Source organism: Ursus maritimus, unplaced genomic scaffold, assembly GCF_017311325.1.
Source record: "Ursus maritimus isolate PB19 unplaced genomic scaffold, ASM1731132v1 scaffold_11, whole genome shotgun sequence".
NCBI lineage: Eukaryota > Metazoa > Chordata > Mammalia > Carnivora > Ursidae > Ursus > Ursus maritimus.
This window is the reverse complement of record NW_024423453.1, coordinates 33,733,745-33,748,728: the sequence shown is the minus strand read 5'-3', so window position 1 is coordinate 33,748,728 and position 14,984 is coordinate 33,733,745. Positions and strand designations below refer to the sequence as shown.

Genomic DNA, 14,984 nt, shown 5'->3' with positions numbered 1-14,984 from the left:
AGATGTTTAATCATAAATATTTTTCAAAGACACTATTATTTTATTTTATTTTTAATTTTTATTTAAATTCAATGAACATATAATGTACTATTAGTTTCAGAGACAGAGGTCTGTGATTCATCAATTTTATATAATACCCAGTGCAATGTCCATCACCCAGTTACCCCATCCCGCCACCCTTCTCCCCTCCAGCAACCCTGTTTGTTTCTTGAGGTGAAGAGTCCCTTATGGTTTGTCTCCCTCTCTGATTTCATCTTGTTTTATTTTTTTTCTCTCTTCCGCTATGATCCTTTGTACTGTTTCTTAAATTCCACATATTAGCGAGATCATATGATAATTGTCTTTCTCTGACTGGCTTATTTTGCTTAGCATAACACCCTGTAGTTCCATCCACGTCTTTGCAGATGGCAAGATTTCATTTTTCTGATGCCTGAATAGTATTCCATTGTGTGCATGTGTGTGTGTGTGTGTGTGTGTGTGTGTGTGTGTGTATATATACCACATCTTCTTTGTCCATTCATCTGTCAAAGGATATCTGAGCTCTTTCCATACTTTGGCTATTGTGGACATTGCTGCTATAAACATTGGGGTGCAGGTGCCCCTTAGGATCACTACATTTGTATCTTTGTAAATACCCAGTAGTGCAATTACTGGGTCATAGGGTAGCTCAATTTTCAAACTGTTGAGGAACCTCCGCACTGTTTTCCAGAGTGGCTGCACCAGCTTGCATTCCTACTAACAGTGTAAGAGGGTTCCCCTTTGCTCCGCATCCTCGCTAACATCTGTCTTTTCCTGAGTGGTTAATTTTAGCCATTCTGACCGGCGTGAGGTGGTATCTCATTGTGGTTTTGATTTGTATTTCCCTGATGCCAAGTGACGTTGAACACTTTTTCAGGTATCTTTTGGCCGTTTGGATGTCTTCTTTGGAGAAATGTCTGTTCATGTCTTCTGCCCATTTCTTGACTGGATTATTTGTTCTTTGGGTGTTGAATTTGATGGGTACTTTTTATTTTAATTGAGGTTTTCCAATTAAAAATGTTATCTGTGAATTTTATGCATCCTTTCTCATTCCTAATAATTACATATTTGTGTTCTATGTTCTCAACTTGTCTTGATTAAAACCTGTAATGGTTTATTTTCTTAATTCATCAAAAATTATTTTGACATAGTAATCAATTTTGGTATTTTACACTGAGTCATTTTTGCTCTTATCCTTATTTACTTCTTCTGTAATTTCTGTAAGCTTTATTTTGCTATTCTTTTGCTCATTTTATTTATTATTTTTTGTTGTTTAACAATGGTCAGTTGAGATGATGAGTTTTGAAAGTTTACTTTTGGCCATTAATACTAAACTTCGATAAGAGGTGTTCTTGTTGTCAATTTCAAAATAGTCAATAATTCCTGCATTAATACTTTACTTTGTTCCAGGTGGTTACTTCCTTAGATTTTATTTTTTCCTTCACTTTCTTCCCCATATAAATTTCTCATTTTCTTGTGTTGTAGTCCGACACTATGTCCTATATAATTTCTACTTTGGGATTTTGGTTGAGTTTCTTTGTAACGCAAATTATTATATGTAAGCAATCAAAAAAGAAGATGTCATCTTTATTTTCAGTGTACAAAGTTCTATAAATAGTTATTTAATCAACTTGAGTACATCCATCTCTAGATTGGTATTGTATAAGTTGGGTTCTGTATACAGTTAGATTCCAAAGAATAATACCAGTATTCATATAGCATTTACTTAATGCCAAGCTCTACTCTAAGACAGGTACATACATTTAATATTTTTTTTATTGCGGAGACATACATGTAACAAATTTCACAATTTTAACAATTTTGATATATGCAACTCGGTGGTATTTAGTATATTCACAATGTTGTACACCCATAGCTACTATCTAGTTTCAGAACATTTTCATAACCCTAAAAGGAAACAACAGATACATCAAACTCTTGTTTCCCCTCCCAACAACCTTGGCAACCATTAATTTGCTTTCTGTCTCTGTCAGTTTTTCTATTCTGAATATTTCATATGAATGTAATTATACAATACATGACCTTTTACGTCTGGCTTCGTTCACTTAGCATAATGTTTTCAAGTTTCATCCATGTTGTAGCAAGCATTAGTACTTTGTTCTTTTTTATGAATGAATAATATTCCATTGCATAGATATGCCACATTTTATTTATTCATTCATCAGTTGATGGATGTTGGGTCATTTCTTCTTGCTTGGCTTTTGTAAATAGTGTTATTGTAAAGATTTTTTACAAGTTTTTTTTTTAACACCTGTTTTCAATTCTCTTTTGAGTTTACCTAGAAGCAGAAATTTGGGGTCACATGGTATTTATATAACTTATTGAGGAGATGCCATACTTTTTCCATAGAAGCTGCACTATTCTACGGTGCCTCAGGAGTCTGAGAGCTCCAGTCTCTCCACATCTGCAGCCACACTTGTTATTTTCTAGTAGGTGTGAAGTCATATCTCATTATGGTTTAGATCTGCATTTCCTTAGTGATTGATGGTATTAAGCATCTTTTCACGTGCTTGATGGCCATTTGTATATCTTCTTGGATAAATGTCCACTCGAGATCGTTGCCCATCTTCACATTGGGTTGTTTGTGTTTTTGTTACATTATAACAGTTCTTTACATATTCTGGATACTAGACCCTTAGTAGACAGATGATTTGCAAATATTTTTTCCCACCCTGTGGATCATCTTTTTACTCTCTTGAGAGCATCCTTTGATACACAAAAGTTTTTGATTTTGATGAAGTCCAATTTATCTATTTTTTAAAAATTTTGTTGCGTGTACTTTGGGCATCATATCTTAAAAAAGAAAACCACTGACTGCAATCCAGGCCATAAAGGTTTACTCCCATGTTTACATCTAAGGGTTTTATAGTTTTAACTCTTATATTTATGTCCTTGGTCCATTTTTTGATTTGATTTATTTAGATGGTATGAGATAAGAATCCAACTTCATTCTTTTGCATTAGGATACTAATTGAACCAGCGCAATTTGTGGAAGAGTCTATTCTTTCATCATTTAATGGTCTTGGCACCCTTGTTGAAAACCAATTGATAAATATACGGGGTTACCTCAATTCTATTCCATTGATTCTTTGAGCAGCAGCACACTGTTTTGATTACTGTCTCCTTGGAGTGAGTTTTGAAATTTTGAAGTGTAAGTCCTCCACCTCTGTTCCTTTTCAAGATTAGTTTGGTATTTGTGGTTCCTAAGCCATTCCCTATTTAAGACCAGCTTTTCTATTTGTGCAACATTTAGACATATTTTAACTCATTTACCTCAATCAATAATTTATGAGATAGAGACAATTGTTATCCCCATTTCACAAAAGATGAAACAAAGACACAGAGAGATTAGCCAAGCTACCCACGGTCTCAGCTAGTAGTTGGGGAATTTAGTTTGAATGCATGCAGGCTGGCTCTAGAATCTGTGCACTTATTCAATACATTAAATTGCCTAAAGAGTCTCTTACACAGCGATGTTCCAGGCTTGGCCTTTCCTTACCCTTGCAACATTGTCACTCAGTGCTCTGCTTGTGCTTTCGCTGAAGTGGAGACGGTAATGAAGGCTGACGATCTGTCTTCTCCTTCTGGTGCATTTCATGAGCCTGAATTGTGTGACTATGATGTCAGCCTTTTGTTCTTTTTAATCTGGGCTAGATGAGCTTTTTATCTCGGGATCTCCCTTTGATGATTACCACTTATTTCTCAGTCATGGTTATTTTTAAAAATCAAATGAAATGAAATAATCCCAGAGAATAAAACTGGAGTATAGTACATGGGTTGAAGGCAACTGGCAAGATGAATTGTGGCAGTGAAATTGCATCTCGTTAGGAGAAACACTGCACAAATATGCCTGTTGGTGCCCTCCCTGACCTACTCTGTCAGGTAGAGATCTCAAGAGCATCTTGTCAGGCAATTCGGCAATGTCACTTCCAAATGAGTGTATGGATTTCACAAATCGTGATAAAGTTTATACTCATTGATTTATTACTCCAAAAAAGTAAACATCGATCACTTGGGGTTGCACGTCAGATGCTTCTCAGGTCCTGTCAGTGTTTATGTTTTGCATCGATCTATCACATTTGTAGAAAACTGTTAAAAGTGTGCCACTACTATTATAATTCGGTCAATTTCTTCTTTTGCTTGGTATTCCTTGGTGCTGTGTTTTGGGGATATGATGGTCCATATATCCTGAAGAATCATTGTACAATATGTCCTTTAACAGTGTAAATTAACCCTTCATGTCTTTTTAAATGTCTTTGCCTTTGATTCAACTTTGTTTAATCTTAAATTTTTTATTCCTGTTATTATTTATCTTTATTTGCCTAATATACCTTTGCACTTCTTTACACACATTTTGCCTTTTTTTGTTTTATTTGTGTTCTTGTGATCTAGCATACATTCATTGGGGTCCTTTTTTCCTGTCTGTTTTGACTCAATCTAAGGGTCTTTGTATTTTAATGTGGAAATTTCATTTATATACATTTATGGATTCACAACTGACATACAGTATCTTTTGTTATCTTTATTCCATACTTTCTTTTTTAATGATTTATTTCTGGTGTTCTGACATATATGCTATGGTCTGTTGGCCTTTCACCTCTTATGTGTTTTGAAGGTAGATAACCTATTTGTAATTATCCTGTTGGCTAACTTTATGTTTTTAAAGAATTCTCTCTCAGAACCCCCTAGTCATTTTAATGGCACAGTACACATAGAAACTCCAACTGCTTTGATGGACCCTATGAAAACTGGATAGGATTGTTCTAGGGTGGAGCCAACTAGCCAACAGCTCCTAGGTGCCTTGAATGGATCTCAGTTGTGTCATGGGCTATGGATTCCCTCAGCCCCTCTGGAGGCGAGGTATTCAGATAGGGTATAGTAAGGTATATCCGCCTCCAGACGCATTCAAATGTGATCGAGACGTAGTGAATGTACGCTGCAACTCACTCTACACAAACACATAAACATATATGATACAAAATTCCACAAACTAATAACTGTCCTTACTATGTGACGCACTCTCTTCGATTTATACAATTTAATATTTTAATGCCTGAACGACACAGTGAGTTGATTTCAAGGCCAATTACTGTAGGAATTCAGTATCTTGATTCCATGTTGGAATCATCTAAGGGGCTCTCCCTAAAAAATAGTGATGATTGAGTTCCATAGCCAGAGCTTCTAAATACACTCACATAGGCACCAGCACACTACAGCTTGTGAGCCAAATCTAGCCTCCCACCTGCATTTGTACAACCCTCAAGTTAACAATGGTTCTTACTTTTTAAGTGTTTTTAAAAGAATCAAAAGAATAGTAATATTTCGTGACATGTGAATATTACATAAAATTAATATGTTAGTGTCCATAAATAATTATTGGAACAAAGCCACTCTTATTGACTTATGCTTTGGCTTCCGTATTGACTAAGGCTGGTTTTGCACCATAACAGCAGAGCTATAACAGAAACCAACCAAGTCTAATAGACTTGTTCTTTGACCCTTTACAGAAAGTCAGCCAACTCCTTCACAAGGGATCTCATTCTGCAATTTGAAAACTCAGTTTTAGACTGAGGATTTCCCAGCTAAGCTCTTATGGAGATCCTTGGAGCTGCTCCCAGCTGGCCACGGACACAGGGTGTGAGGCCCCAGGCCTACGACCCACGTTTCCATCCGAGCCACTCCACTATGTTCATATTCCAGTCTGTTCACACAAGGAGGAACTTACCTTTGGAAAACGCATAAAGTTAAATCAAATGTGGGGGAGAGGGGCTTTTCTAAGACAAAACCACAAGAAATGGTATCATTTAATATGACAAATGGTGAATGTTGTTATTTCTCAAGCAACTCAGGCTAATTCCAATTGATTTCGGAATTTATTCACTCTCTAGATAACAGTGATATAAGAACCTTAGAAAACATAAGAATAGGTCACAAAACCCTGGAAAATGAGGTTTCTACATGTGAATTTAGTCTGGAGCAATGGCTGTCACTGCTGGCAACACCCTGGAATCTCATGCCTGTGACCCCCAGATGATTCTAACATGCGGCCAGGATTGAGAATGCTGATCTACTTTCTGTTGTTGCTGTTTGTGGTTGTTCAACCGGTGGCAGAACGTATCGGTGGTGTGAGAACTTTGGGATAAAATTGTCACTTCTAATGAGAACTTTTCTCATCCACCGTAACTTCTCTAAGCTCAAACCTAATGCGTGCAGGGAGTTCCGCTACCAAAGTGCCGATGCCTTAACTGAAGCTGGTGCACCTGCAGTATGGGAACTGCTCTGGGTCTGGGGATTTGGAGTAGGCAGTAGCAACTGGATTAGAAGATGCTTGGCTCAAAAAAGTGAAATTTCAGCTAACAGGTTGTTACTAAGCAGAAACGTCTGTCTTTCCATGATGTGGCTCCATCTATTCTATACACCCTACACTTCCACGGTAGAGGTACGCCCCTCCCATCTTAGGTTCTGCACAAGGTGATTTAGTACTGTTGTACTTCTTCTGAAGTTAGCCCTCATTTGCCATAAGTGAAGGCTTGCTTGGGAGTTGCTGCATTATTTGCTGAGAATTTGCTCGCTGGAAGCAACTTATTTGCTGCTCTCATCCTTTTTATTCTGCATGGATCACGGTAGACCTTCCCAGACGATTCTGTGGTCAAATGGATTTGAATTGAAAACCAAGCTCTGCCTTTTATCAGCTGAGCATCTTAGGCAAGTTAGGCAATGTTTCTGATCTCTGTTTTTCTCTAAAAATAAGGATTAATATATAATAATATGCCCCCAGGTAATTGTTTTGAAGATGGCAAGAGAAGATACCCAGAATGTAGTGAAGACGTGATGTGTTAAATACGAATATTATTATCTCAGCCATATAAATGTCCATATTTTGGACTAGTGAAGTTCCTTGGAGGGTAATCTGTTCCATTACTCTCATACTAGAAGCAAGAAACTGAGGCCCAGATAAGTTCAGTGACATACTCAGATCCTCGACCAGTTAGTGGCAAAGGCAGGACTGAAAGTCTGACCTCCTTTCTCCCTGGGATAGTGGAGATAAATATCCCTTGCTTTCTTTCTGTCTGGCTGATGAAGGTACAATGGCTGAGAGTATAGGCTGATTTTTCTCTCTATCCCTGCTGCCTCGACGATGATTTCGGACAATGGGTATGGCCAGCAGCTGGGCAGTCCAGAAGGCTATCGTGTTCGAGGTTCCTTGAGGGAAGCTGTTGTCATCCTAGTCCAGAGTGAAGACTCAATGACGAGTTGTTATTCCTTCACGTGAAGGAGGGCAGAAGTGTGACCAGCAGGCTGTTGGGAGCTGCCAGAGCATGTCACGCCGTCGACGAGCAGGAACTGGGTCATTGCATTGGACACCTTGCCCACGAAATGCACCAGTCAAGGGGCTGCTCCTTCCTTTAAGAGATCTTGACCAGAGAGTTCAAAAAGAATATTGAGGGTTATTCAAATCACTAGGCTCTAATGTCATCCCAACGACTACTTTACTCTTTAGGAACCTCAATTTTCCTAAATTGTAATTGGCTATTTTAGCTTCCTAAAACCCTTCGAAAAAAGAAAAACAAATGACAACAGAGAGGATGGACATCTGACTATATTATTACAAACTCAGCCCAGGTTGAGTTTCTCAATCCTGTGGTTTCAAGAGCAAAACTGAATATTTCTTTTAAAATATTGCTTCACAGCAAGAGTGTTCTCTAAACAGTTTTTTGAGACAGGCAATATTTCCATTTATACATTCATTCTGTATAAAATAAGAGGGTCTGGCAGAAAAGACATTGAGCCAGAAGTCAGGAGATGTAAGTTTTTGTCCCTGTTTCACCACAAATGAGCTGTGTAAAACTTCCACAGATGAATTTATCAGTCAATTTTCATGGTCCTCCCAATGCCAAAAACAAACAAAACTATAGCACTTAGAAAATTTAGTTTTCTGACTTGGAAGCTACTTAAGGCATTTCATATCCAGGGTGTGTCCTTGTAAGAGTTTGCTCTTGTGAGATAAGACTTCTATCAGCGGCAAGTCAGGAGGGAACCAAACCCAAGCCAGCAGCTGCCAGAGCCGGCGTTATCACGTCGTGACAGGAGTTCAGCATCTGGAAGGTTGGGCATTCAGCAAGACTGTACAGGGTATTTCTCCAACATTGCACTTTGTTGTTACCCTTTCTTAGGACATTTCATGTTAGAAATGTCAACTGTTTGGGAAAGCCATGTGATTTGGTGGGTAGAGCATAGAGGGGGATGTGAGGAGACTGGACCTCTACTCCCCATTGTATCCCTGACGTGTCCTGGGCCCACAAGTTGCCCCACCCTTTTGGTGCACTGGGAACAGTGACAGGGGCCTTCTCAAGCTCCCTCCTTCAACACACGGACTTCTCAGGCTGGTAGAGTTTTAGTGAGAAACTGTGAGGTCAGAGCAGTGAGGATAAGGGACAAAAGAGGTGAATGTTCTAGAACGATTCAGATGATATGTAAGTGTGAGACGCTACAATCATGAAAATTAGAAATCTTTAATAGTCTCGATGGTATATATGAATTCATTCATTACACCCTTCCCGAACCTAAAATTACGTGATTCCGTTTCAGTCCCTGTAATGTACTTTTTAGGAAATACACAGCAAATGCCATTTCAGTGTCTGGAGACTGGAACAAAATTTTAAACAAGGAGTTTGAGGCCTTGCTGCAGCTACGCTTGTATTTTATTTTGCACTAATTTGCCACTTGAACTTTAAACTCTTGTCAGTCTGAGAAGTTGGCCGGCCTTGGCCTGTTGGCTGCCTCCTGGTCTTCAGACGAACGCAGGTTGCAATTATCCTGTCTTCGCATTTTGGCTCACGTTATTTCTTGACCTTAATTCCCCCCTTCCACGTTTCTACCTAAAATTCTTCCCATCCTTCGAGGTTTAGACAGTGAGTCATTGTAAGCAGACATGGGGTAAGGACTTCAGAGTACGTATTTCAGAGCAACTGAGGACCTGTGCAGTGTTGGTAGCTGGATGCTGACACACCTTCCATAATACCTCAAGCTATACATGTTTCTCTCTGAGAAGCGGAATTGTTCAGGTTCGGTCTGGACGTGTTCTGCCTAAAAGAAGTGAACGGATTTTTTAAATGACCCTTATATCGATATTACTAGAACAGAAAACAGTCTCTCTTTGTGGCTATAGCACGAGGATCCTGACGGCTAAGAGATATAATGTAATGAGTGCAATAAATTGGTGTGAAAAAATAATAATGAAGAATATATGACTAGCTTAAAACCCTTAGCTCCTAGGATCTCAGAATTGCAAGGAATTTGTCTTTTTTTGTGTGTTCAGTGCACCCCAATGTTCACCAACTAATATGCTAAAACATCCAAGAAATGTTGCTGACAAGATTTCAACCAGGCACAGGTCTGGAAATGGAAATATTACTGGAAGTCAGCAGAATTAGGTCGTGGCTCTGTTCCTTACCAGCTGTGTTAAACTGAGCTTATCAGTTAATTTTTATGATATCACCTTTCTTATCTGTAAAGTAAGCAAGTTGGATTAGATATTCCAAGAGCCCCTGTAACATAAAGTATAAAAGTACATCCTGAATTAAAGAGGACCGGATTTAAATTGAGCTTTAATTTGCGAATGATGCAATTGCATTTGTTGAAGCTGATTTAGCTACAGAAATCCAGGGGCCCAGAGCATGAGAAAAAAACGAGAGAGACATTTCTCATCACCCTGTCCCTAAGAGGTGTAGGTAAACCACGTCTGCTGTTTAATGGTCACAGATCTGTCTGGATGCCTTCTACCTGCTCAACCCAAGTGAAGATTCCATTGTAAACAGTAGCTTAAAATCCTCTTATTCACAGACATTTTGCAGCTTGTGCACCTGCAGATGTCCGCAGATGTCCGGTAGCTGCTTAGGGCCCAAGGAATGTGGGAGAGCCACACAGACTTGAGGGCTATTGCTGCCAAGTGTAAGCATCAAAACACTTCTGCTGGCTGTTAGGGGTGCGTATTGTGGGATTTTGGGTTCCTTACCGTGAATTTTGAAAGTAGCTTAAGCATGTGAGAATGTACAAAGAGATACTTTTTTTGTTTCTCCTAGGTGACGTTTCTCAACCAGGGGCGGGTATAGTTAATTTGAAGTGATGGATGAAATTCTTCAGATTGCCCCATGTGTTTCTATTTTAGAATCACCAGCAAGTTCTTTAAAATTTAACTAAGTGCTAGAAAATAGAAAAGTTACGTGAGTGAGCAGAACTATTAATCCTTGAAGCTGACATTTTTTGTGAACTATGTATTTCAGGGAGAGATTCTGAGCCGTCCTCATACTGCTAAGCAAGCAAGGGCATTAACTACTATTGAAATACAAGATTTTTTCCCCCTAAAATAGAAAGAAAACTACTAAAAAGATCATTTTATGGATAGTTCCAGATATTTGATTGTTGAGGAAAAAATGTATAAAAATATTTTTATCAAGTTGCTCTATTTATTTACTCTGTTTATTTACTTACTGCACTGTTGGCTTTAGGTGACTGTAATATTTGCATCAAAGCAACTAAATCTGGAGAACTAAAGCAGGTATTTCTAGGAACGTAAATGGAAAATTTCAGCCTCAAATCAACTTGGCCACCAATCAGTTTTTGTGTGGGTGCAGGTAGAACGTAATTTCGATGTTGGGACTTGAATCAAGTATATGTAATTTTGGGAAATTACCTCAAGGACTTTGTTTCTCTAAACAATGTGTTGCTTTCAATGTGAGATATTCCTGAGTTCTGACTACAGTTTAGAGCCTTGGGCTTCAGCCTCTACTTCTTCCAGACAAAATTTGCACTAAATGCTCCTTTCCTCTGAGTAATAGCTGTTGGAGAAGAAGGACATCTATTTGCTAGAGGCTGAAAATGGTTTTGATAGAGTTCAAAACTTATTTAAATGAGGTCTGTCTCCTTAAGCATCTTCTCATTTCGATACCAAAGAAAAAAAGTTATATGTACTTTGCTCCCTCCTTCCGCCGCTGTCTTGCTCTCTTCACGTCTTGCACTGCAGTCCCGTAGATGCTTGCAGATCCCTCAATGATGTCTCAAATTCCAGGGCATGGCTGGCAGTGCTGACTCGGTACCAAAATGTCCACACAGTCGAAATCCTAGGGTCCTTGCAAGATGCGTTCCAAGAACACCTCCACAAGGTCTTTCGACCTCCTCCTGCTCGCCCTAGAATTGACTGCAGCCTATTTTGTGCCCTACTTCTCCAGCACCCAAAACACATTCTGAGACTTAGATCAAATTGTTGTGTCTCTTTACTAAGTTGGAATTTCCTTGCTGGGAAGACCATGAGTTAGTTAGTTAGTTATTGTGTTCTCTGTATGTGCACAAAGTGAGCACGCTAAAACACTTTCATGAACTAACGAATCAATGAATGAACACCCAAGGTTCCCAGTAACCACTGAGGCCCTCAGAAGACATACCTGGATTCCAAACAGTCAATCATAAGATTTCATTGAGCCTTTACCACACCATGCCAAGTCCTGGGGACTTGGTAGAGTTTGTGGTCCCAGTAGGGGGGATAAGAAAGGACCTCCAAAAGGAAATGGTATTGAACTGAGACCTGAAAAGCAGACAGCTAGGCAAGATGGCGTGGGAGGGCATACTTCAATCAAAGGGAAGAGGAGGTACAAAGGTGTGGGCGTGGTTAGGAGTATGGTGCATTTGAGGAACCAGGAAGTATTTGTCATGGCTGGAGCCTGGGGAGAGAAGGTTAAGGGACAAGCAATGAGATGGGGAGGCAGGTGGGGGACTGGGTCACACAGGGTCTTACAGGTGTTCACAAAGGGGGGGGGCACCAGCCCATACTGAGCACCTCCCTAACTGACCCTGCAAATCCCTACTCAGACGGTCTCTGATGTCCTGTGGAAGAGTTAGGAAGCCTGAAGGAGGGCATATTTGTGTTCACAGCCAAAAGTCAATGGCTTTGGTTAAATTTTTAACATTTTAACTCTTTTAACACTTAAAAACTTTGGTGTGGATTGTTTTGTTTTTCAGATTTAGATTATTTTGGTCTTCAAAGTATGGACATGTTGTTGAAATGTTGTGAATATTTTGTCGATTTTCCGTGAATACGTGTTTTTCAACTATGCTTGTCCTCACCCTGTGGAAGCCACTTTGCCATATGGCTTGTTTAATTCATTGTTATGTTCATTTTAGATGCAATCTGGAAACTCACCCAGTTGTTTCTCTATAAGAAATTGGCTAAAAATTTATAACTGTTAGTATTTCACTGAATACCTATTATGTACAAAACACTGTTGTAAAGCTGAGGGGGTTCAAAATGAGTTAGCCCTGGGAACTAGCAACCATGGAAACAAGTTTTATGTCTCAAAGGAATCCATTTGGTGTCCTAAAGTGATTATAAATGTATGCCCTACCTGTAAATAATAATACTGAACTGAAAGGTCTAAAGGAGATGCAACATTAACAAAGAGATACAGATAATTTTTGTTCATTAGTTATCCTTTTTTATATTTTTTACATACTTCCATTGATTCTTAATAAAAATAGTCCTCTCCCTAATTTTGATTTCAATATATGCTGAAACTTAAAATTCCTATCATCACGTTATTGTTTAAAATGTTTCTTCTTATATTATCTTTTTTTTTTTAAGATTTTATATATTTATTTGACAGAGAGAGATACAGCGAGAGAGGGAACACCAGCAGGGGAAGTGGGAGAGGGAGAAGCAGGCTTCCCATTGATCAGGGAGCCCATTGTGGGCTCATCCCAGGACACTGGGATCATGACCTGAGCAGAAGGCAGAGGCTTAATGACTGAACCACCCAGGTGCCCCCTTCTTATATTATCTTTTAAATCAATACACCTGAGTGTTGAAGATGAACTTAGAGATAGATGTTATTTATCATGCTCTTTAGTTCACTTGTGTAGCCATTGTTTAAAAACACGTGAGGATCAGGTGGTAGGACCAAGTCGAAGAACAAGATGAGAATTTATAGGAGGGGAGAAAACATTGCAGACAGTTTGGGGACAATAATTCCTGCCTGCACAATTTGGGGGTAAGGATTCGTTGGCAGCTGGTTAAAAGAGGCAGTTCTTGGTACTCGGTCTTTGAGAAGACCAACCAGAAATGTCAAAGACATTTTTCAGTTCTTCGTGGATTCTCCAGGAAACCTCGAGCAGTTAGCTGAGAAGCCAAGGTGACAGTCTCTCTGGGGAATGTCTGCAAGTGCTCGCCCACCCCCTCTTCGTCATACCTGGGCACCATTCCCCTCACCAGGAGGTCTCAAAGGAATGCGCAGAGATACACCCACAGAGTTTAGTACACTGATGGTTATCTAAGAATGATTCGTAACTCTCAGAAGTATAAAAATAACATAAATGCTCAAATCAGAGACTGATGACTAAACTATGGTACACTGATATGCTGGAATACTACACAGCCATTAAGAGTCTTGTCACAGAAGAATATTCAACAACATAGGATACCTGTCCGTAGTACATATATCTTAAACACTATGTACGTATTTATACATACTTAAACACAATGATCCTGTATTTAGGTGCAATAGCTAAAAGTTCAGATGATTATACACCAAAATGTTTATTTTATTTTTTTATTTTTTTTTAAAGATTTTATTTATTTATTTGACAGAGATAGAGACAGCCAGCGAGAGAGAGAACACAAGCAGGGGGAGTGGGAGAGGAAGAAGCAGGCTCACAGCAGAGGAGCCTGACGTGGGGCTCGATCCCATAACGCCGGGATCACGCCCTGAGCTGAAGGCAGATGCTTAACCGCTGTGCCACCCAGGCACCCCCAAAATGTTTATTTAAAAAAATTTTTTTAAACATTTTATTTATTTATTTGAAAGAGAGATAGCGAGAGAGAGAGAGCATGAGCAGAGGGGTGGGGCAGAGAGAGGGAGAAGCAGACTTCCTGCTGAGCAGGGAGCCCAACACTGGGATCATGACCTGAGCCGAAGGCAGGTGCTTAACCGACTGAGCCACCCAGGTGTCCTTAGATTACTTTTGTAATTAAAACAATCCCATTTAATTTATAAAAGGCTTATAAAATAATTCATAAATTTTATATTTATACAATTTAAAAATCTAATTGTTTAATTATAAAAAATCAATGTATAATGTATTTAATGGGATTTTAAAAGGATTTATGAGAATACATAGCTTGTATTCATGTTTGTGTGCAGATATGTTTTTATTCTAAAGAATAACCATGGCCTAGAATTCATTGCAGTCCTTGGTTATCTGGATCCTCAGCCAGTTGTCTTAGACTAGAGCCAGCATTTCCTATAATTCTATTACAATTCTGACATGCTACTTTTGAAAGAGAAAAAAGAAGTATGGGTGGGGAAACTTAGAATTGACTCACCCTCACATTGCATCAAAAACTGGGGATGTACCATATGGTGACTAATATAACAAAATAAAAATTATTAAAAAAAAAAAAAGAATTGACTCACCCTCTAACAAGCGAGAAGAAAATTGAATGTAGTCCTGTCTTGGTTTTAATTTTTACCGGGGAGGTAGAATTGTACCAAGGAGGTGGGGATAGGAAGGCATGGGGCACAACTGTCATCCTGTGTCGTCCCTTTCTTTAACACCGACAATTTCCCAAAGTTACGGAAGATGCCATGCCAAAGCAGCTTCCGGTCTCTCCTCCCTTTGTAAGAATGGTGACGACAATAACCAACCTGTATGTGGTGCTCGTTATGTGCCAAGTACTCTACTAACGTGTGTGTGTTCACGAGCACACATGCAAGAGACTACTGTAGTCCTTACAATGACATTTTGAGGCAGATTTTATCATTTTACACAGGAAATGAAGATACACTTTCCTCCTCTGTAAGGCCCTACTATGTAGAAATTCTGGAGTCGCCACTGGGAGGGACATGGGATAAATTTGCTTTTTATGGTATGCTCTAGAGTCCACTCGGTGACCTCAC

The 14,984-nt window shown here is 39.1% G+C and overlaps 1 protein-coding gene across 4 annotated transcripts in view; it reads left to right on the top strand.

Annotated features, from left to right (window-relative positions):
* LOC103657985 (glycophorin-A) overlaps window positions 1-14,984 on the top strand; it is a 46,648-nt gene that overhangs the window by 22,319 nt on the left and 9,345 nt on the right. The window lies entirely within an intron of this gene.